Here is a 23,660-nt window from a genome sequence, read left to right on the forward strand (position 1 = left end):
AAAAAGAGTTGCTTGCAGTGGTGTGGGCGTTTGACAAGTTCAGATCCTATCTAGTGGAAACCAAAGTCATCGTCTACACAGATCATTTAGCTATCAGATACTTGTTTGAAAAGAAAGACGCCAAGCCAAGGCTAATTCGTTGGGTCCTCCTCTTGCAAGAATTTGACTTAGAAATTCATGATCGAAAAGGGACAGAGAATCAAGTGGATGATCACTTATCCAGATTAGAAAATCGAAACCATGTAGCTGAAGGAGGGTTGATCAAAGAAATATTTCCCGATGAGCAGTTATTAGCAGTCACCTCAAGTGAAGCCCCATGGTATGCAGATTATATGAATTTTATTGCAAGTGGGGTGACGCCACCAGAATTGACACCTGACAATAGAAGAAGATTCCTACATGATGTGAGGCTCTACATGTGGAATGAGCCATTCCTATATAGCAGTGCGCAGATCAGTTGGTGCGAAGGTGTGTTCCTGAGGAAGAGATGAATGCAATATTGCATGGCTGTCATGCTTCGCCATATGGAGGTCATCACGGTGGGGATAGAACCGCCCAAAAAGTGCTACAATCAGGTTTCTATTGGCCAAAATTATTTAAGGATACACATGCCTTTGTTAAAAATTGTGACAGATAGCAAAGAACCGGAACTATCATGAGGAAGCACGAGATGCCTTTACAAAATATTCTGGCAGTAGAGCTTTTTGATGTTTGGGGGATTGATTTCATGGGACCATTCCCATATTCTAATGGTCACAGATACATCTTGGTGGCGGTCGACTATGTTCCTAAGTGGGTGGAGGCCATTGCTCTTCCTACTAATGACGCAAAGGTAGTGGTAAGCTTTGTAAAGAAGCACATCTTCATGCGCTTTGGGACTCCATGAGTGTTGATAAGCGACGGAGGAGCTCACTTTTGTAACAAATTGCTGAATAATGTTCTTGAAAAATATAGAGTTAAGTACAAGGTTTCCACTGCCTATCATCCCTAAACGAGTGGTCAAGTAGAAGTTTCAAACAAAGAGGTAAAACAGATTTTGGAGAAAACAGCATGTGGGAATAGAAAGGACTGGGCTGGGAAGCTGGATGACGCATTATGGGCATATCGAACTGCATACAAGACTCTCATAGGTACTTCTCCGTACAGGTTGGTTTATGGGAAGGCATGCCACTTGCCCATCGAGATTGAACATAAAGCTTATTGGGCGATTAAAAAGCTAAATATAGATATGAACTCAGCTGGTGAGAAGAGGTTGCTGCAACTCGACGAGCTTGATGAGTTTCAATTGCACGCATATGAAAATGCCAAATTATATAAAGAAAAGATGAAGAGGTGGCATGACAAGCACATCCAACATCGAGAGTTTGAGCCAGGTCAGGAAGTTCTCTTGTTCAATTCGAGGTTGAAGCTTTTTCCCGGAAATCTTAAGTCTCGTTGGGCAGGTCCTTTTAAGTGTGAGGCCTCATGGAGCGGTGGAACTGCGTGATACGAGTTCAAGCGGTACATTCTTAGTAAATGGCCAAAGAATAAAATATTATTGGGGTGGTGACATTGCACATCACAAGACCTCGGTGAACTTGGCCGATGCTTAAAAATGTGTTGAGTCGTGCCGCGACATTAAATCAGGCGCTTGTTGGGAGACAACCCAATTTTTATTGCTTTCGTAGCTTAGTTTTTTTGTTTTTCAGTTAGTTAGAGTAGACTATTTTTTTTTTGTTTTCTTTGTAGTTGTAAAAATCTTAGGTGGGAATGGTGTGGGGTGTATGTAATGTATGTATTGAGTGTTCGGGTAGTCATGATTTTATAAAAATAAAAAATAAAAAAAAATCAGCGAATTGAGCACCCAGGCCAACGCCCCACGCTGCCTGGGGCGCACTTTCCAGTGTGTTCTGAAGCTTCAATGCCAACCCCAGCGTGGGGCGCTGGGCTGGCGGTCAGGTATATAATTTTTTTAATTATTTTATTTTTGTTTTCTTAGTTTAATTAAAACAACAAACCCAATTAACCCAACCCAATTACCCACATACACACAACCTAACTCATACCTAATTATCCAAACCCAATCCCCACCTAAATTAAAATAACTAAAAACCCCTTTCAGATTTCACGCCAAACACTGCCAAGTTTTTTTTTCTTTCTCTTCTGCCTCGTTTTTTCTGTCCTCTCTCAAGCATAATCTCAAGAATCAAAGGTATGTTTCTCTTGTTATCTCTTTTCTTGTATTTTGGAATTTCTTAGTTTATTTGAAGTCTTCTTTCTCCCCAAATCCCCTAGGTTTATTAAACATACTTTGATGTTATTGTGGGTGGAATAATTATACACGAAATTAGTGCAAAATTTGATTGTGAATGTGTTTGAAGTAGTAAACTATAATTCCCTCTACTTCATGTAAATTTGGGAGGGCCACCCTGTTCCACAACTGTTAAAATAAAAGAGCAAAATTGACGCCCACAAGGTGTTTGCTAAAATTCTTAAGATAGTAAATTTGAACACCGGTGAAGTCTAAGTAGTCTAGTGTAGTTGTATATGAGGTTGGGCGAAGTGTGGGGTGTTTGGGAGGTATTGTATCTTGTTGTAAACTCTTGTAAGTCGTAGTTAGTGTACTAAATTAGTGTAGTAATGTAGACTTTAGCTTTGTTATGCTTGCACCATAGTTAAGTTACGGACATGTTAGACTAATTAAATTTTATGGCATAGGGAAGTCTTAGTACCTATAGCCTTGTGATGACACATTGGTGCACGTTGAATCAATATTATGATTCGATTATACATATCATTCAGTTTTAAGTGTGGGGTCATCTTACCTCTCACGATGACCTTAGGCGACATTTCTTGATTTATTCTCATCTTTGTATTTATCATGTGTAGGTTGCTATGGCTCGTGACGGTGCCGCTAAAGGAAAAGGGGTGGAAAGTCCTCCACTACTGCTTCCCCTCCAAAGAAACGCAAGCAAGGTGAGAGCTCTTCCCGACAAGCCAAGGGAAAGCAAGTGGCTAGCGGGTCTACGAGGCCACCACGACCTCGGGTGGAACTAATGCGAGATGACGCCATCAAATGGCATGATACTTTTGTCCCATATGGGAGATATGTATCTAAAATGGGGATAAATGTGAAGGCTTTAGAACAGAACTTCCCAAATGTACTTGCTATATTGATCAAAAAGAAGATGGATAAGCTCCTCGAATGTCCGGGCCCGGCAAATCTAAGCATGGTAAGAGAGTTATATGCTAACTAGAACGAGAAAAAGGACGTGTCATGGGTCAGAGGAAAGGAAATTCCAATGAATAGGGAAGACTTGTATCGTTTTTTGGGAGTTGATAGCCCTAACCCACGAAGGCTTCGAAAGTTCGTCAAAAGTCCATGCTACCAAGCAATACGTCACACACTTTGTGGCGTTGATTCTAATGCAAAGTGGACGTGGACTAAGGGAAATATTCACCTTGAAATGCTCCGATTCGACTTCAACAAAATGGCCAAGGTCTGGCAAAACTTTGTGCAAGCTAGATTAATGCCCGTTGAGCATAATAGTGAGTGCACGCGAGCTCGAGTGTGCGTGATCTACTTTTTGATGACCGGGCGCCCCATAAATGTGGGTGAGCTCATGCTTGGGGAGATGACCCGCACCCGTTTTGGAGGAAGGATCAAAAGAATTTTTTTTGGCAACATCCTAACACAGTACATGCTCTCTAGTAGGGTACCAGAATACCCTGGCTATGACGAGGTAGTGGAGGCACCCACAACATTGTTAGACATCAGAGCCCTGCTAGAGTCCACATCCAAGCTCACCCAAGCTGCTAGGAATGAGAGGGACGAAAATTTCAACAGATATCTTTACAAATCCCTCAATGTTATTATGAGCAGTGTCACGACCCAAAATCCAAAAAGGTCGTGATGGCGCCGGACACCACTGTCAGGCAAGCCAACCATAATCAATTAACTTAATTACCCATTTTAGTATTTTTTGAAATAAAAATTTCTTCAATGAACTAGTAAAGATAAAACTCATAGAGTAAATGATAAATATTTTTAGCTACTAAATTTCTAAACAATTCATAACCATTCCCAAAATCCGGTATCACAAGTGCATGAGCATTTACTAGGGAATTAAAATAAAATACAGCATCTGTCCATAATACAAATTAGACAGAAAAATATAATAACTCTGAAGGAGACTCTGTTAGCTGCGGATCGTAATATAGAATGCAGCTCACCTATGTCCCCACAATTATTAACCATACCTCTGCTCCCACAAGGCCGCTATACATATATGTACATGCATAATAAAATGTGCAGCAAGTGCAGTATGAGTAAGAAAATAACGTGTACCCAGTAAGTATCAAGCCTAATCTCGAAGTGGTAGAGACGAGATAGCCAACTTTGACACTCACTATAGGTCAATAATAATAATTGAAATAAAACTAGAATATCTAAATCAGCATGATTCACAGAATTTACAATAATTTATTTAACCAGCAGAAATAATCAAATTCCTTCAAATGCAACAATTCTCAATATATTAATTAAATTCCTTCAATTCAAATAATTTTTAATTGATCAATTAATCTCATTTACAGGAATAGTAATTAATTCCTTAACAAGCAGGAATAATAATTCATTAAATTCCAAGGATTTTTCAATTTATCAATTAGCTTCGCAAGCTGAAATAAACTATTAAAGTATACACGATCCATAGATACATCTATCTTGCCGAGGCCGTTCGGCCCGATCCAGAGTGTCGTGTACACTGCCGAGGGACGTGCGACACGATCCATAGATACATCTATCCTGCCGAGGCGTTCGGCCCGCTCCACAAGAAAGGAGGACATTTTTCTTATGTACCTCCGGGAATGAGAGTATGTTTATAATATGATAAATTCGAGAGGATGAATAATTTCTTTTAATAATTTATTTAATCTAAACAAAAATTAAGCATATGAAAATTTTATCTTTTAATACCTTTCATTTTAATTAATAAATAATACAATTTACACAAGTAATTCATGCTTTAAGTCCTAAACTACCCGGACTTTAGCATTAATAGTAGCTACGCACGGACTCTCATCACCTCGTGCATACGTAGCCCCTGCAATTAGCAACAATTATTTAATTAATACATATGGGGTAATTTCCCCCTCACAAGATTAGACAAGAGACTTACCTCGTCTCAAAGTCCACTTTCCGATTACCACGTCACGTTGAATTCTCGATTCGACGCCGAAAAATTCGAAACTATCCAAATATTATACAAAATAATTAATATATGCTAAATGATTCGAAATTTATCTATTAAATAAATTACCTTATCCAAAATGGTAAAATTCTGAAAATTTACCCCGAGCCCACGTGCCCGGATTTTGGAAATTTCCAGAGCGAATCGTTACCCAAAATCTCAAGAACTCAAATATATAATTTTTATCAAATTCCATAACCATTTCCGTGGTGAAAAATCAAAAATACCAATTTTTAGGTTTTTCTTCAAAACTCCAAATTTTTACAGATTTTCATATCTAAATCCATATATAAACCATGTATTTAACTTGCAATAGGTGTGAATTAACTTACCTCCAAGTTGCTAGGTGAATGCTCCTCTCAAGAAGCTCCCAAGATCGTCCAAGAATGAAGAAATGAGCAAAAATGCTCAAATCCCCGCTTTAAACACTCACTAGCCAGTGATCATCGCGCCCGCGGTAAAAATTTTCGCAACTGCGGCTTCGCACCCGTGATGAATCTTTCGCACCTGCGGCTTCGCACCAGCGATGGATTTTTCGCATCTGCGGCTTCGCACCCGCGATGGATTTTTCGCACCTGCGGCTTCGCACCCGCGATGGATTTTTCGCACCCGCGATTACACGAGATATCAGCTGCCTCAACTCTTTTTCAAATTCCAAATTCGATCCGTTAACCACCCGGAATCCACCCTAGGCCCTCGGGACCTCAACCAAATATACCAACAAGTCCTACAACATCATACGAACTTATTTGAAACCTCAAATCACATAAAACGATGTTAAAACCACGAATTATGCTCCAATTCAAGCTTAATGAAACTTAAAATTTCCAACTTCTACATTCGATGTCGAAACCTATCAAATCAACTCCGATTGACCTCAAATTTTACACATAAGTCATAAATGACATAACAGAGCTATGAAAATTTTCGAAACTATATTCCGACTCCGGTATCAAAAAGTCAACTCCCCGGTCAAACTTCCAAACTTAAATTCTTATTTTAGCCATTTCAAGCCTAATTTAACTACGGACTTCCATATAAAATTCCGATTACGCTCCTAAGTCCAAAATCACCATACAGAGCTGTCGGAATCATCAAAATTCTATTCCGGGGTCGTTTGCACATAATTCGATATCCGGTCACTATTTGAACTTAAATTATTTAATTGTTTCATCAAAATTCCATATCTCGGGCTAGGAACCTCGGAATTTGATTCCGGGCATACGCCCAAGTCCCAAATCACGATACGGACCTGCCAAAACTTTTAAAACATTGATCCTAGTCCGTTTGCTCAAAATATTGACCAAAGTCAAACTTGGCCTTTTAAAGCCAACTTAACGAACCAAGTATTCCGATTTCAACCCAAACACTTTTAAATCCCGAACCAACCATCCCCACAAGTCATAAATTATTTAAAGCACATACGGAAAGTTTTATTTAGGGAGAACAGGGTTCTAAAAGTCAAAACGACCGGTTGGGTCGTTACATTCTCTCCCACTTAAATATACGTTCGTCCTCGAACGTGCTAAGGAGTGTTTCAGAGTTATCCAAAATCACCGTTTAACACCTCGTGCACCCACCCGTGCTACCACACCCAGTTGATCACATTAACTCGAGCCAATCTAAAAATTCTCCCCTTTATTTAGGCAAATAAGCCTTAGAGCCCAATTCTAACATCCAGAATTCTCCACCATGCATGTTTCCAACCTATGAATGTCGTATCAATCACTACACGATGCAGCAATACAGGATTGCATACCTTTGTTGAATTTAGACCATGCACCGTATCATTCACATGACTATAATAACATCCTCCGATAACAATAGCCAAAATTTCACAAATCTGATGTTCACAATACACCTTATGATACATATAAGTCCTGTTCCAACTCTTGAAATGCTTCCACGATGGAAGAAATGTGTAGAGATTCATAACCAACTGCCGAGTCAACAATTATTGAGTTTCTCCTTCTGACAAGAACCATTGCCTCATTATAACCAAATAATGGTATTTGCTCTTTATTACACTTCATATAATCCCATCGCACTGATCCCGAATCCAATAATCTCGTCTCACCAAGTATAAGCTGCTCAGGCAATAAACCACCTCAGACACGATCAAAAAGACTCATATGATGCCACAATGAGCTAATAAGCTACGGACTCGATTGCGATACATAAGAAAAACGAACTCTGGAAAGGATTACTCAACCCACGTGACTAATTAGACAACTGAAAAGGTGTCATGAACCTTCCTTAGATAATGGGACACAAACACACATAATAGAATATAGGGGACTGTACTCAACATCACACTGTTGCGGCGTGCAACCCGATCCACACATGATACCGTTGCGGCGTGCAACCCGATCTACACATGATACCATTGCGGCATGCAACCTGATCCACACATGATACCGTTGCGGTGTGCAACCCGATCCAAACAACATACCCGTGGCGGCGTGCCACCCGATCCACACAAAAATAATCGATTAGAAAATACTTACCGAGCTAGAATTCTCATTACTACAAAATATCCGAATATCGGACACAAGCATGCTCAGTGCATAATATCATCCCTGGAAGGACCGACAGCGCCATACACTACAAAACTCAAGCACAACTAAGGTGTGATATATGATCTGAATCTTGAGAGCCATCTTGCTCACATAACACCATCGCTACGCGGAACCTTATCACATAAGAAATTTATCAAGCCGTTTCATAACTCACACGGCACAATATAGTATTACATGAAATAACCGACAATGAAACGACATCCAACATCCGAATACTCCTCCATAGGGAGCTTTCATGCTGAAATGAACACATCCAGCCTGATATAGAGCCTGTATTCATATTTAAATCCATCCACATACTCTAGCCGATTCTGATTGCACTGTACTAGGCTAATAAGCTTTCAAGGATCCATAATAACCCTTTTCCCCATAACACACAAGAATAGCCATCATAATCGGAACAAACTTCCATAGTCCACAACCAAATGAACCGAGCGCCCTCCAGTCATAAATTCTCGAATCAGCGATATTACCACAATCTTCATACTTGGTTTCAATCTTCACCAATCAAGTGACTACATGTCACTCTTACATAATCTTTCCGTGAGACACGCTCCCACGAACTTTCGTACCAGCTAACAAGTCTGCACATACCTGCTACCGGTTACACTAATGTTGTAAAGCATATCAAGAATCCACAAATCAATACACAAGGTCTCTTACACCTGACATCGACCTTAGATGATGCCAAAAATAATACCATCTTACTTTAAACATCTAAATCCCTTTCCTGCTCATCCGAGCTCATGACATCCTTGTCAACACCGAACCGAAATCTTAAATCCTCAACTTTCAATCCCATGCTACTTAGTGCACTTAACCACGCCAATGCGCAAGAGTACAAGAATTCCATCATAACTCCCGAACCACTAATAGGGTAAACACTTCATCATATAGAAACCTTCTTCTTAACTAATTTCAAGAGAACCATTGCAACACGTGACTGAATTCCAATATCCGTAGAAAATACCGGCCTCAAGTAGTGCTTTAAACCACCATAACTCTTCTGGGATCCCTCTACACATAACATGTCATAATACTTGAATTCCTCCAAATAAAATCAATTACGGCGACCGTCAAGCCTCGCACGTACCGCCACAAATCATATGCATAATTCAATACGCTGAAGGAACTGATCATTGCCACCATCGTGCCGATTCAACCATTGTTAGCCGATCCGTCTTTTCTCAATTTACTCTCAACTTTCCTTAGAAATAAAGCTCCATTCATTACATCATGAACTCGAATCCGCACTCATCCCAAGTGACCTTATTTCACGAGACCATGCTATTTCAAAATCCACTAATTATCTCATATCCCTTCTTATGCGCACTTTTTACATCTTTAACTGGTACACCCATTCTGATACTTCTTTTATGAATCCGAAGTTATTTTCTTCTATTTCTCTAATGCTACACCACAACCTAAAGATAACGCAGAGTACTCCAAGCCCCGTTTCATAATCTGCTGCAAAAGCTCGATACTCAACCATACTATAGACTCTAGATCCTTAGACACCACACTTTAAATTTTTGAATCCACTAGGACCGTTATTGAGAGTCACTTGCTCTGACTTGTTCCTATACATGATCAACTCCAATGCCCTGCTAGCACATGGACACTTTCTCAAGGAAACACCTGATTGTCTCACTTTCCCTGTGCATTACATCTACACGAAGCATAAACTCTGAGTCTTCCCACAAACCTGAATATGAATTGATAAGGCCAAATATGGCACACATTCCCCAAATCCTTTGCTCAAATTACCACCGATGTTTTCTTTCCTTAGTCGTAATGACCCACCAATACACCGATAACCAGAAACCGCACAAGTTGACACTACGCAATCCAATCATAGACAGTGGGGCTCTCCCACTTAGCTTGAAGCTATAAATTACAAAATTCTGGAATCCACCCAGATTCTTTCTTCATCGTCGACATGATCCTGCACACGCAACTTGCCAAATTTCTCGAAATTCTTCTATTAACCTTTAATAAACACTCTGAACCACTAGCCACATTTACATATTAAATCTCTTACCAGGTAGCCAGTAAAATTCTTCGCAGAAGCTTTGTCAACACCACGCAATCGCTAACCTGCTCACATGAGATAACCCACCAGTGAAAACTACATGCCGACATATTCCAACGCCGCTGCACTGGGTGCAATTACTACGAAATTAGTAGATCATCCTGAGTCCGAGCTCATTCACTAGTTGCACCAGTCCGTTCACTCCTCATGGACGTCAACTAGAGGTGCAACAATACATTCTAATCCAAAGTCATGTTGTATCCTTCTTCATATCAAGCAACTCCTTCCTGTTGTATCCAATCTTCCTCAATATAGCAGCTAATATTATAACTTAAGTCCGTAGACCTAGTCACTGTCCATTCTACATCCCAAATCACTCCAAACGTTCCTCAAGACGTCTAATCATCCTACCACGTAACCCATATGCTACCTTGTCACTCTCCCACTTTGGTCAACCATCTCCTTTTAAGCAACTACTCTGTACTATTTTCTTACACTTGGCCTTTTCGGAACCTAACCACCGCAAGACATCTTCCACATGTCCTTCCTCATCCTTTGCTACCCAGTTGTTGCCTTAACTCAAAATCCATCTCTGTAGCACTTGAACCAATAGATCGTTACCAGCTTTAAGCCTTTCTGACAATCATCCTTCTCGAGACATCAATACTAGAAACGATGCTTTGATCCTGAATCACTGCACACCGCGATCTCTAACGACTGCTTCCCCTATACCAATTCCTAATACCCTGTCGTGAAGGCGAGTTGAAGAAAACCATAACACAGGCGAACCTTAACGCATTTTACAAGGCGATGACACCACATCAAAATTGAGAACTCTACCACACTCAAACATATCAAGCTTCGTTACTCCATCAACCCCAAACCTGAGCATTCATAGTTCGGTCACCTTTTCTTCGTTGGAATTAAAACATGGAACCTCTAAATCATGTACTGAGAAAACCTTCTTTGAAGTCGTTTACTGCCCTGACACATAGACGGGCATTTTACCATTACATAAACATTGTGCAATAACAACGCACGAATCGTCGTTACAATCAATGCCAAATTTCAAAACCTTAGGTAGTACTGATATTTAATTTGAAATGACAGAGCGGCCTTTCGCAAGGCGACGACAATAGCCCAATTAATTACACAAGGAGAAGTATATTGTACTACATCTGTAGTACCATTAAAAATTTCCTCGATCCCCAATTTATAACAAGCGCTTCACGTCGCATAAGATTGAATAGGAAGGAAATGTAGGCATAAGCCTCAAAGGAATCGAAACGCACGATGAGGAATCAAAAAGGGAAGTATTCCTAATAGCCCTGTAGCCTCTCGAAGATAAGCACAGACGTCTTCGTACCGATCCGCAAGACTCTACTAGACTTGCTCATGACTTATGAGACCTACGTGAACCTAGTGCTCTGATACCATGTTGTCATAACCCAAAATCCAAAAAGGCCGTGATGGCGCCGGACACCACTGTCAGGCAAGCCAACCATAATCAATTAACTTAATTACCCATTTTAGTATTTTTTAAAATAAAAATTTCTTCAATGAAATAGTAAAGATAAAACTCATAGAGTAAATGATAAATATTTTTAGCAACTAAATTTCTAAACAATTCATAACCATTCCCAAAACCCGGTGTCACAAGTGCATGAGCATTTACTAGGGAATTAAAATAAAATACAGCATATGTCCAGAATATAAATTAGACAGGAAAATATAATAATTCTGAAGGAGACTCTGTTAGCTGCGGATCGTAATATAGAATGCAGCTCACCTATGTCCCCACAATTATTAGCCATACCTCTGCTCCCACAAGGCCGCTATACATATATGTACCTGCACAATAAAATGTGAAGCAAGTGCAGTATGAGTAAGAAAACTACGTGTACCCAGTAAGTATCAAGCCTAATCTCGAAGTGGTAGAGATGAGATAGCCGACTTTGACACTCACTATGGGTCAATAATAATAATTGAAATAAAACTAGAATATCTAAATCAGCATGATTCACAGAATTTACAATAATTTATTTAACCAACAGAAATAATCAAATTCCTTCAAATGCAACAATTCTCAATATATTAATTAAATTCCTTCAATTCAAATAATTTCCAATTTATCAATTAATCACATTTACAGGAATAATAATTAATTCCTTAACAAGCAAGAATAATAATTCATTAAATTCCAAGGATTTTCTAATTTATCAATTAGCTTCGCAAGCTGAAATAAACTATTAAGGTATCGTATAATTATTATTATTATTATTAAGCACGATTTCTGCCGAGGTAGTTCGGCACGATCCAGAGTGTCGTGTACACTGCCGAGGGACGTGCGGCACGATCCATAGATGCATCTATCCTGCCGAGGCGTTCGGCCCGCTCCACAAGAAAGGAGGACATTTTTCTTATGTACCTCTGAAAATGAGAGTATGTTTATTATAAGATAAATTCGAGAGGATGAATAATTTTTTTTAATAATTTATTTAATCTAAACAAAAATTAAGCATATGAAATTTCATCTTTTACTACCTTTCATAACAATTCGCAATATACACATCAAATAATTTAATTAATAAAGAATATAATTTACACAAGTAATTCATGCTTTGAGTCCTAAACTACCCAGACTTTAGCATTAATAGTAGCTACGCACGGACTCTCATCACCTCGTGCGTACGTAGCCCCCGTAATTCGCAATAATTATTTAATTTAATCCCTATGGGGTAATTTTTCCCTCACAAGATTAGACAAGAGACTTACCTCGTCTCAAAGTTCACTTTTCGATTACCACGTCGCGTTGAATTCTCGATTCGACGCCGAAAAATCCGAAACTATCCAAATATTATATAAAATAATTAATATATGCTAAATGATTCGAAATTTATCTATTAAATAAATTACCTTATCCAAAATGGTAAAATTCCTAAAATTCACCCCAGGCCCATGTGCCCGGATTTCGGAAATTTTCGGAGGGAATCGTTACTCATAATCTCAAGAACTCAAATATATAATTTTCATCCAATTCCATAACTATTTCCGTGGTGAAAAATCAAAAATACCAATTTCTAGGTTTTTCTTCAAAACTCCAAATTTTTACAAATTTTCATATCTAAATCCATATATAAACCATGTATTTAACTTGCAATAGGTGTGAATTAACTTACCTCCAAGTTGCTAGGTGAATGCTCCTCTCAAGAAGCTCCCAAGATCGTCCAAGAATGAAGAAATGAGCAAAAATGCTCAAATCCCCGCTTTAAACATTCACTGCCCAGCGATCATCGCGCCCGCGGCAAATTTTTCGCACCTGCGGTTTCGCACCCGCGATGGATTTTTCGCACCTGCGGCTTCGCACCCGCGATGGAGTTTTCGCACCCGCGGCTTCGCAACAACGATGGATTTTTTGCACCTGCGGCTTCGCACCCGCGATGATTTTTCACACCCGCGGCTTCGCACCCGCGATGGATTTTTCGCACCCGCGATCACACCAGATATCATCTGCCTCAACTCTTATTCAAATTCCAAATTCGATCCGTTAACAACCCGAAATCCACCTGAGGCCCTCGGGACCTCAACCAAATATACCAACAAGTCCTACAACATCATACGAACTTATTTGAAACCGCAAATCACATAAAACGATGCTAAAACCATGAATTATGCTCCAATTCAAGCTTAATGAAACTTAAAATTTTCAACTTCTACATTCAATGTCGAAACCTATCAAATCAACTCCGATTGACCTCAAATTTTGCACACAAGTCATAAATGACATAACGGAGCTATGAAAATTTTCAAAACTGTATTCCGACTCCGTTATCAAAAAGTCAACTCTCCGGTCAAACTTCCAAACTTAAATTCTTGTTTTAGCCATTTCAAGCCTAATTTCACTACGGACTTCCAAATAAAATTCTGATCACACTCCTAAGTCCAAAATCACTATACGGAGCTGTTGGATTCATCAAAATTCTATTCTGGGATCGTTTGCACATAATTCGACATCCGGTCACTATTTGAACTTAAATTATTTAATTGTTTCATCAAAATTTCATATCTCGGGCTAGGGACCTCGGAATTTGATTTCGGGCATATGCCCAAGTCCCAAATCATGATACGGACCTACCGAAATTGTCAAAATACTAATCCGAGTCCATTTTCTTAAAATGTTGATCAAAGTCAAACTTGGCCTTTTAAAGCCAACTTAAGGAACCAAGTGTTCCGATTTCAACCCAAACACTTCCAAATCCCGAACCAATCATCCCTACAAGTCATAATTATTTAAAGCACATACGGGAAGTTTTATATAGGGGAACGGGATTCTAATAGTCAAAACGACTGGTTGGGTCGTTACAAGCAGGCTAGGGGTGTCAGATGAGGAGCGCACGCGATTGCGAAGTGATCTCTCCAGTTCTTCCAAGGAGATGTTGGGCATAGCACCAGGCAGTCCCATTCATCCGTCTGAGGATGAAAACACTGACAAGGGATCTGATGATGAGGATGCGGATGATGATGAAGTTACGGGACCAATGGCTTTGGAACCCTTATGTGATGAAGATGAGCCCATTGCCGCAGCTGGTTGGAATCCTGAGGAGGCAAAATCCGACTAGTAGGGAGTTCTTTCTTTCCACCTTACTCTATTTTTGTATTTATTATGCATCGGGGACTATGCATTATTTAAGTGTGAGGTGGGGGAATACTCCTTGAACTATAAATGTATAAATTTTTTTCTTTTTTTTTTTAGTGTTACTGTTTTTTTTTATCACCTTTAACTTAGTTTAGGACTAACATAGTCTAACTAGCTAGCTTATTATCAAAAATAAAAAAAGCTTTCCTCTACTTTCAGTCGAGCATGCCCGCCCTTTAGCACTTCCCTTCCCGAAGTGGGAGTAGGAGAAAGGAAAGCGCACTCGATCAATTAAAATAAAAAAATAAGAAAAAGTTTGGACTTTTCCCGGCGCTGGATCTGTTGGACAATTTTCTTGAGGGATTAAAGTCCGATTAAAAATACCAAAAAGATTTTATTTTGTTTTTTTAGGATAGTTAGGTAGTATTCCTTGGTTTTTCTTTGGACACCGGTTCTTTTCCAAGGGTGTAGTTCGAACCGGGTGTTTTGTTTTATTTTTTTTAGGAGTATAATAAGGGAGAAAACTAAGGTGCTCGGAGATACCTTTTGACATGTTTGGTGTTGGCAAGTTAAGTTAGGGCATGCGCTCTGTCTTCCTACATATATGATTTGAATTGTAATGCCCAAGTAAATTAAGTAGCCTACTCCTTGACGCATTTTTCTCAATTGATTGACTTGTATGCCACATAGTGCATTGTTGCTTAAACATTCTCAACTTGATATGCTTGCTTGACTTGAGAGTCACACATAACCGTCTTAAGTGAGTCAAGTGCCATGTGTGTGTAAGGATTGTTGATATTTTATGCTATCCTGTGTAGTCTAGAACTTGCCCCGTGTGTTAATCAACGCGAAATCATTAAGTTGTGCTAGTCTAGGAGATGACGTAGGCATTTATTGCTTGACCATAAAGGTGCTTGTCACTGACAAATAAAATCTTCCCGTTGCTAGCCCCTTTGAGCCTATAGACCGCTTCCTTGGCAACCACATTACAAGCCGTACTCCTAGTTATTCTTAATTTAAGATTGTTGAACCTTTACCTCCTAAGGCACTTAGTCGCTAAAAGAAGTAAGGTGAGAGATTGGGAAGTGGCTTTCGAGTGGAACCATGGAAGGGCCCTTAAGCTGCACTAAAATTGTGAATAAAGGTCACTAGCTTATGAACTTCAATGTATAGAATGTGTGAAGAAAAAGAAAAGAAAAAAAAAGGAAAAAAAAGAGGAAAAATTTTGCAATAAAAAGCAAACAAAAGTTCAAATAATGTAGAAAGACACACCTCCTAATCCTTCTCACTCGTGCTAGTGAAACCATAGAGGTGCTTGATGGAAAACAGGGCTATGTTAATTATGGTGTATGACAAGTGAATGGGTTGAGAAGAAATTGCACTTGAATTGTGAGTGTAGTGTATTAAAGTGCTTAGAAAAGTTAGTCACTATTCCTAAATGTATCCTACCCGTCCCTTAGCTTACATTACAACCTTAAAGTCCTAATTGATCCTAGATTTAGCTAGCTTAGATTAGTAGAGATATACACTACGGGCAAGCTTATGGTACGACCATGGGATGCACATGAATTCTTTGTGAGAGTGAGTGAATGTTGTTCATTTGTGTGATGTCCTTAATTTATGTTCAATGACATATTTGAATTTGTGGACTACTTTGATTTTCACTATTTTTCTTGTGGTGAGGGCACTTGATCTCATGACGGATTGGTAATGTTGTACTCTTTCTTTTGTTGGGTGAGTGTGTGAGTTGAGGATGCTTAGTGGTAACACGTCGTCTCTTGAAGTAAGGTGGTTGTGGAGAGGTTGCTTGAGTTGGTTGAATAACATTGAGTGTACTTGGGCTAGTTTAAAAAGGGAAGAATGTGAAATTCGCGTGATCATGCTTAATTGCCGATATCGATCATAGTCAAAAGGTAGAGTGTTTGATTGAATTAATTGTGAAGTGCTCTTTCATAGTGATAAGTACATTTTGGGGGTGTTAATATAGTTCCATTACTCGAGGACGAGCAAGAGTCTAAGTATGGAGTGTTGATAATTGGCTTAATGTATGCATATTTTGATATATATCGCCTCACATTTTGCTCATGTCTCGACGATTTGAGATGTTTAATATGATTATTTGTGCTAAATTTTGGTATTTCTATGTGTAGGGATCATTCAAATGCAATTTGGGACGAAAAGGCGCGAATTGGAGTGAAATCGGGACAAAAAGGCAAAAAGTAAAATTTGAGGGCCACAGCCAGCGTGGGGCACTGGCTGTGGCGCAACTTACAGCAGCTAAAATATTTGAACGCCAGAGCCAGCGCCCCATACTGCCCTGGACGCTCAAGACGGGAAAGTAGCCTTTTTCAACTAAGACTCAGTTATTTCGACCCCTAGACGCCCCCAACTCATATAAAAGCCAACCTAAACCTATTTTTACAGGGAGGACGTGACTTTAAGAGTAGAAGGGAGGCGCCAAACACTCGGGAGCACGGATTTGATTAATTCTTCCATCCCTTTCCTATTACTCATTGATTTTATGTTTGAAAATATTATTTTTGATGATTGTATGAACATGAGTGGCTAAGAACCCTATTGTTCTAGGGTCATGGGTGATACATGAATGTTGATGTTTGAAATTTAATTTGACGAAGTTGATTTTATCATATTGGGTTGTTTATTTAATTCTGTTCTCAATTATTTTGCTAAGTATCTAACAGTGAAATGCTATCTACGAATCTAGAGTTGAACTCAAAAGTGAGAATTCTAGATTTTGCATATAGAATTAAATAGAGCAGGTTCTTGAACCCGGGCATCGGGGAACGGATTCGCAATTAGGATAGACATATATCTAATTGCCTTGCTTGGTTGAAATACAGGAAGTGTAAATACATTTTTGTTAATCTTAATTCCATAGACATATAGGCATTAAATTAACTTGAATAGGCGAGTAAGAACTCGACAGATTCTTATGAGTAATATCAACCTTGTCAATCAACAACTTAGATAAATCAATTAGTCATTTTAAGCCAAGAACGCAACACGATTGTTAGCTAACCCGTGACCCTGGAATATTATCTCCTATTGATTGTAATTCGAAATTATTTAAGTGTTGTGGTTGATTTCTAGTATTTCATTACTTGATAATTTTTAGGTAGGAAATTATCTATTTTGTGAGAAATCGCTTGAATCGATAAGTTATTTGAGTTTGAATTAGTCAAAAGTTAATCATAAGTTTTCGTGGGAACGATACTCTACTCATTACTCTATTACTTGACGACCACTGTTGAACAGTCAATCTTGCCTGAGTATAACTTTGTTACTTTAATTTGTTTTGCAGATGGTATATGTCCCCTGAATATGCGCTCTGGGATATTTAACACATAAACCAAATTTTACAGTTTTGGGGTGGTTGTATTAGAACTCGAACACCATGAAACCACCATAATCCTGATGAGAATTACGTCTGTATTCTTGATTGGGTAAGAAACTAGCTTCTCTTGATATTAGTTCAATGATAGTTAACTTGTAAAGCATGTGTCGGTTTTAATTTCTTGATTAAGGTGTCCTTACTATATATGCACTAATCCATCTCCATCACTAAGGTATCTATTTGCAGTAGTGAAAATGCTTGAAGGTCGTTTAGACGTTGATGACTCTAACATAGATTCAAGCGCCTATGATGATTAATTTAATTTTCAAGGATTAAGAGATAAATACGATGAGATGCAAGTAAACTCTAGTAAAAATCAATCACTCTTTCGTTCAACTGACACGAAAGATATATACTGAACACTCTTCTTCTACCTTCCCTTCTACATCTACCTCTAAATTCTAGAGTCTTTCTTTCTGCTCAATGTTGCATTAAAGAAGAGGAAAAATGATGAAGAAAGAGATGTCGGTGTTGGGAATAAAGCCCCTACAGAAATAATATTCACAGTAATAAAAGCGGAATAATAACGTAGCACTGAGATACGGTAATTAACAAGAATAAAAGAGTAACAACAACGCCAAGATTTTTACGTGAAAAAACCTTTTGAATAAGGAAAAAATCATGGCCCCGAGATGAGCAACTGATATTACTATAGCAAGTAATTTTACACTTTGTAGGTCCGAGTAAAATACTCCAAAAATTACTACAACACTCAAAAGAAATAACCCTCTTTTGATATTCCCACCTCACTATAATATCGCTCACTCTCTACTTTTCTCACAGACTATTTTCTTATACCTTGTCTGTGAAACCTCACTCTTTCTTTTTCTCTTTGTTGGTGTGTAGAAATAAGAGCCGAAGCTCTCCTTTTATAGTTGAAGCCTCACTCTCTAAAGCCTACTATATTTGACATTTTTCCTTCCTACAGATTTGCAAATCACATAAGTGCCTACCATATTTGACACTTTTCCTTTCTGCAGATTTGCAAATCACATAAGTTCCTACCATATTTGACACTTTTCCTTCCTTTTCATTCTTTCATTTATGGGGATAGACCCCACAAATCTCTCCCTCCAGACTCATTCACCTGAAGGGGGTAACACCAGACTTCTAGCTTGAGTGCATGCCGACAAGTTCTTTGTACAATTCGAACTTGTCTCTTGGTACCACCTTGGTCAACATATCAACAGGATTTTCACTCGTGTGAATCTTTTTGACCCGTAAAGATTTGTTCTCCACCTGCTCTCAAATCCAATGATATCTCACATCTATATGCTTTGTTCTTGCATGGTACATGGAGTTCTTGATCAAGTCTATTGCACTTTGACTGTCACAATAGACGACATACTCATTTTGATGCAATTCCATCTCTTGAAGGAATCGTTTCAGGCAAACCATCTCCTTGCCAGCTTCAGTAGCGACAATATACTCTACTTCAGTTGTAGAGAGTGCAACACACTTCTGCAACTTTGACTGCCATGATATAGCTCCCCCTGAAAATGTGAACAGGTATCCTGTAATAGATTTACGACTATCAAGATCTCCTGCCATATCAGCATCTGTGTAGCCCTTCAAGATTGGATCAAATCCTCCAAAATACTAGCAATCTCCTACAGTACCTCTTAGATACCTGAGGATACACTTGACTGCTTTCAAATGTTCCTTTCCAGGATTTTCAAGGAATCTGCTAACAACACCAACTGCATGAGCAATATCAGGTCTGGTGCATACCATTGCATACATCAAGCTTCCGACTACTAAAGAATAAGGAACTCTAGCCATGTTCCCTTTCTCCTCCACTATTGTAGGACACGTCTTCTTGCTCAACTTCAGATGACAAGCAAGAGGTGTGCTGACTGGCTTAGCACTTTTCATGTTGAAGCGTTGCAGTACGCGTTCAATGTACTTCTCCTGAGATAGCCACAACTTTCAGTTTGTTCGCTCTCGAACTATCTTCATCCCCATAATTTGTTGTGCTGGGCCCAAGTCCTTCATATCAAATGACTTGGACAAATCTCTCTTCAACTTTGCAATCAGCTCCTTGTCTTGTCCTTTCTTTTGTTCGAAGCCTTTAACCACCAATCGAGTTTTGTATCTGACCAACTTTCTATTTCCATCTTTTTTGAGTTTAAATACCCACTAACATTTGAGTGGTCTTTTCCCCTTTGAAAGTTCAACCAGCTTGTACGTGCCATTTTTCTGTAGAGATTACATCTCTTCTTGCATGGCTTTCATCCACTGGTTCTTTTCTGGATGGGACAACACCTCCTTAAGACTTTCAGGCTCTTCTTCATCGCTGATGAGGACATACTTTGTGGAAGGGTACCTGCATGACTCTACCCTTGGCCTCTCTCATCTCCTCAGAGGTTGAGGTTGTTCTTCTCCCTGAGTGGGGTGCTCCACTTGCTCGACATCATCATCAAGTTGCTCCATGTTACACCCCATATTTTCGTACGTGAAAGTACGTCGTAAGTCAATTGATGTAAGCTTGGAAATGAGATTCTCTTTGAAAGTATATAAAGTGATCTAATGATATTACATCCTTATTTCCGTTCAACATACAAATGACAAGGTTGAGGACGAATGCACTTAAACGTGAGAAAAGAGATTTTGGACAAATAAAAATGAGTTGCTTGCTTACCCGACGTGCCTGCTTCACCAACTTAATTTTTGTCCTACTTGCTTGAGCTACTCGACACATGTCTAAATTATTTAATGAGGATGAGACACATGTTTCAAAATGGTAAAAGGACCAACACGAATCACCTACTTGATTAAGTAGGTGACAAGTAGGTACATCACCTACTTAGAGCTTGTGGATCAAATTAAAAGGGAATGGAAAAGGATAGAGATGGGCAAGTCTTGGGGCAGCCCAAGACCCTTCTTCCCAAGCCCATAGTGGGGCCATATAAACATAGATATATCTCAATTTCACTTAGAAAACAATTCATAATCCTTATCTCTCTATTGCAACGTGAAGGAGCTCCAAAATATCAGCCCAAGGTCTCTCTCAAAGTTATCCTAGGGTTCAATACCAAATCCACAAGTTGGTAAGGTGATTTCTCTCTTGGAAGATCAAGATCACCTAGTTATCTCTCTACTTTATTGTTTGGGGTAAAGAGCTTATTTGAGCTTGAAGTAAAGCTTAGTTGGATGAGTATTCTTGCTTCCAAGGTAAGGTTTAACTTCTCCTATATGTATTTAAGACCATCTATGCATATCTAGTTGATTTGATAAAGGAAACTTGCGAAGTAAGTTGAACTTCATTTGAAGTATTGTAGTTGCTAGACTATTTTGGAGTTGAATTCTTGATGTTTTATGGCTGAAAATCAGTATAAATAACTTAAGAATACTATTGCTATTGTGGTTGATGTGTTTGGAAGAAGAGAAGGCTTGGAAAGTGCAAGTTAGAACTTGGTTGTTGGGTGAGATGGTGTGGACTATTTTGGTGATGTATTGTAATGAATATGAGGTTAGATATTGATATATATATATATATATATATATATATATATATATATCAATATCTAACCTCATATTCATTACAATACATCACCAAAATAGTCCACACGACATTCTTGAAATGTTGGTCGTGTTTGTGGATTTGAGGAAAATGAAAAGAATAAGGAGAAGTGCTGTCCAAAATTTTGTAGATGAGCTAGTCGCTCATTTGTGTTGAGTTCTAGCTTCTATAAGCTTAAGAATGGTCCCTTATTATTTGTTGTAGATTGAAGTACTAACGGGCTGAACCGACGTCGTGTGGTTAGGTAAATGACAAAGGTATGTTAAGGTTATCCCTTCTTTTCTTTTGGCATGATCCATATGATACAAACGAAATGAGCAAACGCGCAACTTTCACAAATGACACTATTCTTAAAAGTAATAGGGGTTCCTATATTCTTGATTCCCCAGATGTCCTATTATTCTATCTTCTGTTCATGGGTCTCAGAAAATACGTAATTTGATAAAGTTTATTCCATGATATTAATTGAAGGTATAATGATTTTATGACATTCCGAGAGATCTTATTGACTTTTTTCTCATGCATTGCATTCATTTATACATGTACATTGACCCATGATCAGATGGCGTTATATACGCGTATATTATATGTATATGAGGTATGGGAAAAGGTTATGGCGTTATATACGCATCACCATCTGATCAGCTGGTATACGTTGATGATTTCGCCCACAGAGGCCGAGATAATATGATGGGATACCCTCAGAGGCTTGATAACGTTATGTACTCATATACCTATGCATCGTATGATATTTACATGCATATGCATGACATTATAAATATTTCACGATTCATAGAGATGTTCAGACTTACATGTTGAGTTCTTTACACCATGTTTCTTTCATGCCTTACATACTTGGTACTTTATTTGTACTGACGCCCCTTTTGCCTAGGGACGATGCGTTTCATGTCCGCAGGTCCCGATAGACTGGTTGACAGTCCTCTTAGTAGGCTATCAACTCAGCGAAAGGTGTTGGTGCACTCCACTTGCTCTAGAGTTACCTATTTGGTCAGTATGATTTTGGCATGTATTGATTGGTATGGCGGGGCCCTGTCCCGGCCTTTATGACGTTTATGTACTCTTAGAGGCTTGTAGACAGATGTCATGTATATGGATACTTGTATGGCCTTGTCGGCCTATGTTTTGAGTGTAAAAATGATCTTGTCGGCCTTATAGGTCTGTATGTCACATGTATAAGGTTCTATGTCATGTTGGGTCGTCCTATGTCTAGTATTCCCTAATGTTTTATTCTGGTTATCACATGACGGCCCTTGTGGCCCATTTACCCATGATAGTATGATAAGAAGGATACGTTATGTTGGTACTCGGTTGGGTTAGGCATCGGGCGCTCGTTGTGACCGTTCAGTTTGGGTAGTGACAAAAGTGGTATCAGAGCAGTTCTGTCCTAGGGAGCCTACAAGTCGTGTCTAGTATAGTATTGTTTATGGGTGTATTGTGCACCACACTTATAAGCAGGAGGCTACAGGGCATTTAGGACTGTCACTCTTTCTTCTTACTCTAGATCGTGTGGTAGAACTCAGTTGTAAGAATTCAAACTCCTAAATTCTATATTATTCATAATACAACGATACCTACATCTAGAAAGACAGTTGGTAAGAGATTGAATGTGGTTGTGGAAGAGTTGAGTCAGAGGAACTCGATTTTGCATCATGCTTATGATGAGTAAATGTGAGGTCTTCAACAGATCATGTGTGTACTAAGACGTGTAAGCTTCTTGATAAGGTCCTCTAAGGCATGAATACATATCCATCCATATGGCAAAAAACAATAAGAAAATCAGAAGGTAGATACAAGTTTCAACAAGTAAAAGAAACAAGGTGAAGAAGGGTACGAGGTACCCAATTAACGAAGATTATCAGTATTTATAATTCAAGCAGAGAAATATAAGCATTTTGAGTTACCTTCAACAGTAACAGAGGTATGTACAATTGGCCACACCCATATCACTTATGCCCTATGGGAGCTAACAGATATAGTTTAAGAGAAGGAAGGGATATCGGGATCTGGTTGGGGTTAGAGTAAACCAAAATGGTGGATGGATTGTTAGCGTTAACTAACATTTCCGAAGGATATTGAAAATGTGGTAATAGATCTCATTGTGAGATACCCATATGGTGCACTCTAGTATAGTACAGTTAGATATGAATACTAGCATGTTCATAAAATTTAGAACATAGGCACTGGAATCCTAGAAGGGATAAATATTTACCTTAGTATGGCTGT

The 23,660-nt window shown here is 38.9% G+C and overlaps 1 pseudogene; it reads left to right on the plus strand.

Moving 5' to 3' along the window:
* The window catches only part of LOC107779524 (putative LRR receptor-like serine/threonine-protein kinase At1g07650), a 45,497-nt pseudogene extending 27,657 nt beyond the window's left edge, over window positions 1-17,840 (plus strand).
* The last annotated feature ends 5,820 nt before the right edge of the window (window positions 17,841-23,660 follow it).

Source organism: Nicotiana tabacum, chromosome 4 (assembly GCF_000715075.1).
Source record: "Nicotiana tabacum cultivar K326 chromosome 4, ASM71507v2, whole genome shotgun sequence".
Lineage (NCBI taxonomy): Eukaryota > Viridiplantae > Streptophyta > Magnoliopsida > Solanales > Solanaceae > Nicotiana > Nicotiana tabacum.